The 11,280-nt window shown below is 49.2% G+C and overlaps 1 pseudogene; it reads right to left on the bottom strand.

The window, feature by feature from the left end:
• Positions 1-7,615: 7,615 nt before the first annotated feature.
• On the bottom strand, positions 7,616-11,074 carry LOC146797081 (forkhead box protein F1-B pseudogene; annotated as a pseudogene).
• Positions 11,075-11,280: the final 206 nt, after the last annotated feature.

Genomic DNA, 11,280 nt, shown 5'->3' with positions numbered 1-11,280 from the left:
CCCTCTGCTTTGGGGACAAGCCACGGCGCGTGTGGTGATCCCGTGCGTCTCCCCTGTGAGGAGCGTACGAGTGTTTGTGCCCCGCAGCGTGATCTTCAGTTTACCCATCACCGGCACTGCGCAAACGCCGCAACCCGCTGGAAAGTGCCCCCGGATGCCGTCCCCTGAGCCTGCACACCCAAGGTCGCTGAGTACCGTAGTACGCATCGCCAGGACGACCCCGCATCCGAGATCGCACTGAATGCCGCGCAGCCTTCACGCCGACTTCCCCAAGATAAAGGTACTGTGCCCGATCGCACCTCGAGGTGCACGCTCCCCCTTGGAGCGGCCGCTGAGCGAGTGAGACCCGTTCCCCCAACAGAACCGGGAACGAAGTGCACGGACCTTGTAACAATACGCTGAACTAAGAACTCTTTTTGCCAAGTAACATTGTGGGCCCGTTTTACACGTTATTGGGTCTAGTGATAATTCTGAATTCTATAAACAAAGTATATTTTTGATACACCCAGTGTGGAGTCCATTTGTGGGGGTAACATTGGATTGTTGTATGTGATAACAAATGCTTAACCATTACGCCTCAGATAACGCCTTGTCTGCTCGCGCCATGCTACCTAGAGGGTGAGCGGGGGTTATTATTAGAGTGTAACCCCTTACCCTGACTGGAAGAAGGACCCCCTGCTTGTCTCAGGTACTCACCTGTGCCACCCAGGGAATCCGGATTCTAACACGGGGTAACACCCCTCAGCAGCCAGGCAAGCTTAAATCTATTGTCCAAGTGAGCAAGGGACCCACGTCTGGGCACACCTGTCCCAATCTGTCCCACTCTGGTGACAAATGCAAAAAGAACTGATGATGGACGGAATGCTGAGCAAATTCAAACAGTCACCCCAGTACAGAGATCTGGACCTAAATCCATCCTTTCTTTGCTCCCCATGCCATTCCAGTTTAAACTCAGCCACATGCAAATCCGTCTTGACCCTGTGCCTCATGGGAACAGTCCAGCCTGAACTGCCAAGCCAGGTCCTCCCTGGACTGGAAACAGGCATCCTAGGACCGGTTTCGGGGTATCTCCCCTCATCAGCCAGGCTAGCTTGAATCCAGTGGCAAAGTGAGCACATGTCTTGGCAGTTCCGGCTGGACTGTTCCCATGAGGCACAGGGTCAAGACTGATTTGCATATGGCTGGGTCTGAACTGAGGTGGCCAAGTGAGTTAAAGAACGATGATGGATTCAACCCAGATCTGTGACAGGGGGTGAGTGTCTGAGAAGTTTCAGCGCTCCGTCCACCTTCTTCTTGTGTTTGCTCTGTCTATACATCACCTTCCTGATCTCTGTCTAGACAGCGCCCTCTCTGTGTAGAACTCAACAAATCCATCTCTATCGATGCAGCGGCCTCTGTGGTCTGTCTAGACATCATCGTCTCTATCGCTGTTTGTACAGCACTTTTCCTGGTCTGTGTAGAAAGCGCTGTCTCTATCTTGGTGTATTCAGCACCCTTTCCGGTCTGCCTAGACAGCGCCGTCTCTATCTATGCAGCACTCTCTCTAACTCTGTCTAGAAATTACTGTCTCTGTCTCTGCCGCATCCTCTCTGGATCTGTCTAGATAGCGCTGTCTCTATCTCTGTCAATATAGCACCATCTCCATCTCTGTCTATGCAACACCCTTTCTGACTCTGTCTAGACAGCGCTGTCTCTATCTCTGTCTATACAGCACCGTCTACTTCTCTATCTATACAACACCCTTTCTATCTCTGTCTAGACAGCGCTGTCTCTATTGCTGTCTATGCAGCACTCTCCCTAGCTCTGTTTAGAAAGCGCTGTCTCTGCGGAACCCTGGCTCTGCCTAGACATTACCCTGTCTTGCTCTGTTTAGACTGCACCATCTCTATCTCTGTTTATACAGCACTGTCTCTATCTCTGTCTCTATAGCACCCTCTTTGGCTCTGCCTATGCAGCACCCTCTCTGGCTCTGCCAAGACATCGCTGTCTATGCAGGACTCTCTCTAGCTCTGGCTAGGAAGCACTGTCTCTATCGCTGTCTATACAACATCCTCTCTGGCTCTGCCTATGCAGCACAGTCTCTTTCTCTGTCTATGGAGCACCATCTCTATCTGTCCGTGCAGCACCCTCTCTGTCTCTACCTCTGCAGCACCCTCTCTGGCTGTCTCTGTCTCTGCAGCACCCTCTCTGGCTCCGTCTCTGCAGCACCCTCTCTGGCTCCGTCTCTGCAGCACCCTCTCTGGCTCTGTCTCTGCAGCTCCCTCTCTGGCTCCGTCTTTGCAGCACCCTCTCTGGCTCTGTCTCTGCAGCACCCTCTCTGGCTCTGTCTCTGCAGCACCCTCTCTGGCTCTGTCTCTGCAACACCCTCTCTGACTCTGTCTCTGCTGCTCCCTCTCTGGCTCTGTCTATGCAGCACAGTCTCTTTCTCTGTCTATGGAGCACCATCTCTATCTGTCCGTGCAGCACCCTCTCTGTCTCTACCTCTGCAGCACCCTCTCTGGCTCCGTCTTTGCAGCACCCTCTCTGGCTCTGTCTCTGCAGCACCCTCTCTGGCTCTGTCTCTGCAGCACCCTCTCTGTCTCTGCAGCACAGTCTCTGGCTCTCTATCCAGGCAGCAGAACTACTGACCATCCCTCTCCACGTCCTCACCCGGGCGGCACGCACTGTCTCTCTACTGCTGTGCCAGGCAGCGCCACTGTGCCCAGACAGAGTGGCATTTAAAGTCCATTGCAGACTCACTTTGAAGGGGGGCTATCTCTTCACTCAGGAGCCCCCCTGTGATGTCTGCTCTTTAAGATCCCTGCAGCTTCTCGTTCCTCTAAAGGTCTAGCTCGCGCCTGGCCCGGGGCTTTCATGTCCTCCCCGGGCCCGCGCTGCCTTCCTTCCGCGCCCCACGGGCACCCCGAAGACAGGCCTGCTGCCCAAGAAGAACTCCGTCTGCAGGGTGCGCGCCTTCAGGGCTGCAGAGAACCCCAGGCGCATCTTCTTCATGTGCACGCGCACTTATGAGCACAGCGCTGTACCCCGACGTGGAGGCCGTTTCTAAGCGCTCCCAGCGTTTGGAAAATGGATGCAATTAAGCAACGAGTAAAGGCCACAGCGCTTGAGGGATGCCGCCCAAGCCGTGTCCCGTCTTGGTCCATTTTCTCTGGACAAACAAGGTGGTTTATCTTTGCCAAACCCTTGTGGGACCTTTTGGAAACAATGTGGGTGACCACGCGGGGCATCCCTTAAAGTCTCACAGCTGAACTGGGCAAAGCACAGCAGAACGACTGGCTTGTAGTGTCCTCAAAATGTAGGAGCGCTTGGACCCCTACAAAGGATGCTTAGATTCGCGGCTCTCTCCTTGCCGCAGGACCCCTTTTCTTCTCTTGAAGGGTACATTCAAGATGACGTTAGAAGGTGGAGAGGGGGACATTCAAGATGGCGTTAGAATATGGAGAGGGGAACATTCAAGATGGCGTTAGAAGGTTGGGAGGGGTACATTCAAGATGGCGTTAGAAGGTGAGGAGGAGAACATTCAAGATGGCGTTAGAAGGTGGAGAAGGATACATTCAAGATGGCGTTAGAAGGTAAGGAGTGCTCTATTCAATGTGGCGTTAGAAGGTGAGGAGGGGTACATTCAAGATGGCATTAGAAGGTGGGGAGGCGTACATTCAAGATGGTGTTAGAAGGTGAGGAGGGGTACATTCAAGATGGCATTAGAAGGTGGGGAGGGGTACATTCAAGATGGCGTTTGAAGGTGGGGAGGCGTACATTCAAGATGGCATTAGAAGGTGGGGAGGGGTACATTCAAGATGGCGTTTGAAGGTGAGGAGGGGTACATTCAAGATGGCGTTTGAAGGTGGGGAGGCGTACATTCAAGATGGCATTAGAAGGTGGGGAGGGGTACATTCAAGATGGCGTTTGAAGGTGGGGAGGCGTACATTCAAGATGGCATTAGAAGGTGGGGAGGGGTACATTCAAGATGGCAGAAGGTGGGGAGGGGTATATTCAAGATGGCGTTTGAAGATGGGGAGGGGTACATTCAAGATGGCGTTAGAAGGTGGGGAGGGATACATTCAAGGTGGCGTTAGAAGGTGAGGAGGGGTACATTCAAGATGGTGTTAGAAGGTGAGGAGGGGTACATTCAAGATGGCGTTAGAAGGTGGGGAGGGATACATTCAAGGTGGCGTTAGAAGGTGAGGAGGGGTACATTCAAGATGGTGTTAGAAGGTGAGGGGGGGTACATTCAAGATGGCGTTAGAAGGTGAGGAGTCTGGTGTTGAGAGAAGAGGAAGTACAAGGAATCCGTAAGCATCCTATCTCTTTAGAATGGGCACAACTATTATACGCATTCACCCACGAAACAACTCCGACAGAGGCACCAGCAGACTCCCAATCCCAGACCCCACCTCTGTCTCCTTCAAGGCCCAACGCAGAACCTCCAAAGTAGGATCCACATGCTTAGATTCACTCCTCCGCCATCGTCACGCCTGGAGTTCTCTTCGTCTATGCTAGAGTACCCAGCTAGAGAGGTTCCACACTCCTGCCCCCCCCCCACGTGCGCACAAACACCCCCCGCACCATTACATTGTAAAAAAGTAACAACATCACCCACACCACCGATCCTGTCGGCACAAAATCCGATAGCTCCCTAATACCCCCACAGTTTCACCCCTATTGTTGACAGTTCGCAGTTTCGCATCGGTAGCTATGACTCCGATGTCAGTTTGATGGGAACACATTCAGACAAGAATAGACACAATAACACTGGGAATAAGCACACAAAAGCGGAATATCCATACATGCCCACCGATGGCAAACTCAACCAGAACATGAGACGCTACAGCTGAAAAGCACAAATCAACTGGAGGGCCCACCCCAAAAGTTTGTCTCTAATGTCTAACCATTATAATGGTTGTGCATCAGTAACAATGTGTATGCTTATGATTATAATACTCAAATGGAGACACTGTTCCTAAAGAGGGAAAGGGCAAAAGAGACCAAATTGAAAAGAAATAAGGAAGAGTAAAGTCCTAGGCTAGTATTAGGCCCAAATAAACTAGATTAAGGGGGAGGGCATACCTTAGTTTCTCTTGTTGCCCTCACACACCCCGAAGGATGTCATGCTTCATCATTGGGCGTTTGCTCCTCGTCGGGCCGGCGCTGCAATGCCCTACGGGTCCCCCGAAGGGTCACTTTAGCGGAGATCTTTTAGAGAAAACGCCGTTGGTTGCATGCGGGTGTGTGGTTTGGGTCCTAATAAAAAGATATGTGGTGATGGGGGTGTGTCAGTGACGTGATAGCCTAAAAAAGTCTAAGGGTTACTGAAATAATAGGGTTTAATGTAAATAGCACCCTTGACATACTAAAAAACCCGTAGGTTGGGACCCAAACCACACACCCGCATGCAACCAACGGCGTTTTCTCTAAAAGATCTCCGCTAAAGTGACCCTTCGGGGGACCCGTAGGGCATTGCAGCGCCGGCCCGACGAGGAGCAAACGCCCAATGATGAAGCATGACATCCTTCGGGGTGTGTGAGGGCAACAAGAGAAACTAAGGTATGCCCTCCCCCTTAATCTAGTTTATTTGGGCCTAATACGAGCCTAGGACTTTACTCTTCCTTATTTCTTTTCAATTTGGTCTCTTTTGCCCTTTCCCTCTTTAGGAACAGTGTCTCCATTTGAGTATTATAGACGACACACGGAGCACAGACACTGGACCATAACTAGCTCCCGGTCCCCCCCTTCTCTTTGTTGTACAGATATGCTTATGATTACAATTACTCCGCACCCAACTGTAATTGTGTGTCAATACAGTGTAATAATGTAAAGATGTCAATAAGTAATAAGAAATGTAATATCCCAATAAACAAATTTTAAACAAAAAAAGAAGAAGGTCAAGATGGCGTTAGAAGGTGAGGAGGGGAACATTCAAGATGGCGTTAGAAGGTGGAGAGGGGTCCATTCAAGATGGCGTTAGAAGGTGAGGAGGGGAACATTCAAGATGGCGTTAGAAGGTGGAGAGGGGTCCATTCAAGATGGCGTTAGAAGGTGAGGAGGGGAACATTCAAGATGACGTTAGAAGGTGAGGAGGGGAACATTCAAGATGGCGTTAGAAGGTGGGGAGGGATACATTCAAGATGACGCTAAAAGGTGGGGAGGGATACATTCAAGATGACGTTAGAAGGTGAGGAGGGGAACATTCAAGATGGCGTTAGAAGGTGGGGAGGGATACATTCAAGATGGCATTTGAATGTGGGGAGAGATACATTCAAGGTGGTGTTAGAAGGTGAGGAGGGGTACATTCAGTTCAGTTCAGTTCAATTTACGTTTATTTAGACCGTTGGTCCTCAAACCTTACATATATAATTAAAATACATCTAAAATTGCATAACCTTAAATACACTAAACACATCTTAAAACGCATACAATTAATACACCCTCCATTAATTAATTAATTCTTGGTGGTTTAAAACTCATTTAAAACCAATAAGAAGAAGTGCCTTCACTCTTTGCATAAACTTCCCAATAGCAACGGCAATGTCTAAGTGGCTCATTTCAGTCGCCAACATTACAGCCTGGGCCCTAGATTCTATCTCATATTTCCTAAAAATCGGTCTTAAAAGCATAATCCGAATATCGAAAAACTTCTGGCAGTCTATTAAAATATGTAACAAGTCACATGAAGTGCCCAAAGTGCAAGTACATCTTCCCATCTTATCAATCGTTGAACTTTTTACCACATTATTTACATAACACGGGTTTACCCCAATTCTTACCCTTAGAACCTCTCTTCGCAAACGGCAATCGGGTAACCTGTCAACGTAGGGAAAGCATTGTTCATTTTTCCATGCCATAGTCATAAAGTGTACTGAGGTTTTATTCGCAAGGGTAGTTTTGATCCTGTGCCTGCGATATTTCATTCCCCGACATCCTAAGTACCTTCTTATCACAATTAATCGTATAAGTGATGGGGCACAATTTGACCTTCATCGTACAACATAGTTTCGTCATAATAGCTCTAGACTCTTTTGCCCATTTTAATTCACTGTTCTGAATTTCGTTTTTACACCATTGTGATATTTTGGTGTTCTCACCTACTCCTAGGCGTTACCAAAAACGGGGAAGAGCCATACTGGCTAGAATGCCCCATGAGGTCAGTCCTAACTCAAGTCTTGTGGCCTGTACCATTGCCGACAAGGGGAGTGAGAATAGGTTTTTTAAGCATTTGCCTTCCTCAATATCCCAGCCCTGTTTGCCGCTCAAGTATAGAAGTTCCGCGCTTTTAACGCTGGTCTATCTGAGATCGCACCGTAGGTTTTGTTAAACAATTTCAAACCGCTAATTGATGCTGATGTTCTTAATTTTAACGCATCTAGATGGGTATGCCATTTCAAATTTCTTTCAAACCACATTCCCAGATACCTATATTCTGTGACTGTTTCTACTTTCTCAGTCCCCAAAAACCTTACAAACCCAGCTTTCCTCCGGCCAAATCTCAGGGCTTTAGTCTTGTCCATATTAACCACAAGTTTTTTCTTGGAGCAATAATCGTTAAATATCTTTAGTTTCCCATGCAGACCGATCCATGATCACCAGGTCGTCCGCATAGAGCAAACATGCAATATGCTTACAATCTTGTTTTGGGCTTGCCCCGTTGGCGGTCTCTAGGGTCGATGGCAAATCTGCCAAGAACAAGGAAAAGAGCAGAGGGGCCAATATGCATCCCTGCCGCAATCCATTTCCAATCTCAATCTTCCTAGTTAAACTTCCATCCACATCTAAAATTATCTGGGCCCAATTCTTTGTGTGGAGCATTTGAACCAGACTTAGCAAATCTTTTGGGATACCATAACTAATTAGGGCCTCCCACAATAGCTCCCGGTCCACCAGATCAAAAGCTGCACGGAAGTCCACAAAACAACAAAATAAATGTACCCGCTGTTCGATCGACTTCCGCGCTATGGACCAGAGAGCAAAACAATGGTCAATTGTGGAATGGCCCGCTTTAAAACCCCCCTGTTCTGGGGGTATAATCTGATTTTCCTCTGTCCACTCTTTAAGTAGTCCCAAAATGACTTTTGCAAAAAATTTCTCCCCTACATCTAGGAGATTTATCAACCTATAATTCTTCGGTAATTTCAGATCGCCCTTCTTATGAATTGGTCTTATGATTGCACCCCTCCAACTTTCTGGTACAATTCCTGTCTCAATGATCACTTGGTACATCTTTGTGAAAAACTCTGCCCACCATTCTGGTCTAGTCTTTATTATTACTGCTGGAAGATTGTCTGGGCCAGCAGCACGGGTGAGGTTCAAATTTGCTATTATCTTCTTTATATAACTGGAGGAGAATTTTTCTTTTAGGTCATCCCTCACCAGTGGCCAAGCTGGCATCTCAGCCTTATCTTGTATTGGCCAGTTCCCATATATCTCTCCCAGATAACCCACCCAGTCATCCTCAGGGACCATACAGTACATTCAAGATTGCATTTGAAGGTAGGGAGAGGCTAATTCAAGATGGCATTAGAAGGTGGAGAGGGGTACATTCAAGATGGCGTTAGAAGATGGGGAGGGGTGTATTGAAGATGGCATTAGAAGGTGAGGAGGGGTTCATTCAAGATGGCATTAGAAGTTGAGGAGGGGAACATTCAATATGACATAAGAAGGTGGAGACGGATACATTCAAGATGGCGTTAGAAGATTGGAAGGGGTCCATTCAAGATGACATTAGAAGGTGAGGAGGGGTACATTTAAGATGGCGTTGGAATTTGGAGAGGGCTACATTCAAGATGGCGTTGGAAGGTGAGGAGGCATACATTCAAGATGGCGTTAGAAGGTGGATAGGGGTACATTCAAGTTGCCGTTAGAAAGTGAGGAGGAATACATTCAAGATGGCGTTCGGTTAGGAAGTGAGGAGGAATACATATAAGATTGCGTTAGGTTAGCAGGTGAGGAGTTGTCACCAAGAGTCTAAGAATGTGTAGTACCTTGAAGGATCTTACCCTCTGTGTAGGTGACACACTCTGCTCGTCCTCTTCCTGCCTCCTGGCTGGCATGGAAAGAGCGTGGGCAAGGGCAACACCCATGCATGCCTTTTTGGCATTGTACCAGGACCATAGGTGTACTCTGCAGTATTCTGAAAAGTTACAGAAAAACTCTGTGGAGCTCCGCAAGTGGGCGGAGTTGCTCAGCCACCCCAATTTATTAGCCAGCTATTTTAATATGTTTACCCTGTGTTGGCAAGGCATTAAGCTGAAGATTGCTCAACGTTAATGACTTCCTCTCGGTAACTGAATATGAAAAACCCACAGTTTAAAAGCCTTTTTCCAGGTCTGAAAAGTAATTCTTAACTGGAGACCTGGCTCCAGCTGATCAGTACAGTATCATCAGCAGTCAAGACCACTGCCAAACAAGTCTTCCTGCATGGAGAGGCTGGTGAGACTGCCAAGCTGGGAGTCCCACAGGTCAAGTTTGAGGTTAGTGACTTCCAGAGGACTAGACTAAATAGTCCAATATATGGTGACTTCTAGGGAGGCGGGAAAACATCCAAACCGCCCAAAAGTAATGCATTATTTAAGATCTACAGTGAATCATGTAGCACCACAAAGGCATCAAGGCAAAGAAGCCATTACTGGGTGAATCACGTGCCAGTAATTTCCCAAAGGGAACCATGCAACCGAGTAACAACACAGGGCCATTCTCTTGCTCCATGTACTTGTATATAAAATTTAACTGTGCAACACGGCGGCATGGCAGGAAAGATGGATGTAATAAATTGGCATAAGGTGGAAGTCACACAGTGGTATAGTGATGGGGTATCACTGCGTCACAGTACCTGGAGGTAGCGCATGTTGGCTTAATGTGGGTGGCACAGAGAAATGCAGGGATGTCTCAACGGGACACTACTGCCTGGTATTAGGGAGTGGGGGCAGCACAGATTGCCATAGATTGGGTGTCTTACCTTGCAGGTCCTGCTGTGTTGTAACTGCTCTGGTACAGGTAGGGTGGCTCCAAGGGGTGTGTTGACAGGCTAGATGACAGGGGGTTTCTCCCGGAATTGCAGAGGAACAGAGGCTGCTGCTTGATGTAGGGAGGGCCCCCAGACAGTCCGCCAGTAGAGGCCAAGCTGGAGTAGATAGGATGGGGCCCCAGAGTCATGGTTGGAGTAATCCTCCCCCACGGCCCTCGTGTGTCCACCTATGTAGGAGTGCCCCCCCGATAGAGGTGAGGTTTGGACGAGTGCACCACCCCAGGCCCATGCCATCCACGCTTCCGGACAGGTGGCCGCCATCATGTCCATGCCGCTGTCCAGCCGCAGGCCGTTGGAGGTGCAGGCCAGTCCCCCTACCGAGCCCTGGAAGCTGTATGAGTCCAGGATGTGGTTGAAGCCCAGGCCATTTATCATGCTGTACATAGGCATGAGTGCCTGGCACTTGCAACGGAAGCAGCGGGGCCACTGACAGAAAAAACCCTCTTTGAACATGAACTCGGAGGCTTGATGAAGCACTTGTTGAGCAACAGGTTGTGGCGCACTGAGTTCTTTCACCCCTAGTAGGAGCCACGAAAAAAGGAAGCGGCACTGTGCTGCAGGAACTGGTAGATCTCGCTCCTTGGTGAAACCCCAAAACCGGTCCTAGGATGCTTGTTTCCAGTCCAGAGAGGACCTGGCTTGGCTGTTCGGGCTGGACTGTTCCCATGAGGCACAGGGTCAAGACTGATTTGCAAATGTCTGGGTTCAAACTCGAATGTCATGATGAGCAAAAAAACGATGGATTTAGGCCCAGATCTCTGTACTGGGGTGAATGTATGAAATTGTTCTGCATTCTGTCCATCAACTGTTGTTTTTGCAGATCTCGCTCCGCGTCAGCCACTTGCTGGGTAAGCTCTGGATGGCCATGACGATCAGAGCGATGTATGAGTAGGGTGGCATTTTGTGCCGCCATATGCCAGCTCTGCTCTTCTTCGCCTTGGTGGCACGGATCAGGTGGCCTCCAGGGCAGGGGCCTGCCATCTCTGGTGCTTGCTTGTCAAGGGCAGCGGACATGCGGCTGCTCTGGGCTGAGGGCTGCTGCATCTCGGCTGTCATTGGGTGTACATGGGTCACCCCTGTGTGTCTGATGTGGGTCTCAACCCTGAGGTTAGAGTGTCCGTAAACTCCACTCTGACAGCGGTGGTGGAATTTTACCGAACTCCACACTCCATGTGGAACGCGGAGTGGCAAAACTCTGCGAACTCCTCCAGCGAAGTGGAGTTCACCGCCCCCCCCCCAGTTGCTATCAAGGCTACGTGAGA

The sequence above is a fragment of the Triturus cristatus genome, chromosome 10 (genome assembly GCF_964204655.1).
Source record: "Triturus cristatus chromosome 10, aTriCri1.1, whole genome shotgun sequence".
In the NCBI taxonomy this organism is placed as follows: Eukaryota; Metazoa; Chordata; class Amphibia; order Caudata; family Salamandridae; genus Triturus; species Triturus cristatus.
The sequence above is the reverse complement of the archived record's forward strand: the minus strand, read 5'-3'. Positions and strand labels throughout refer to the sequence as shown.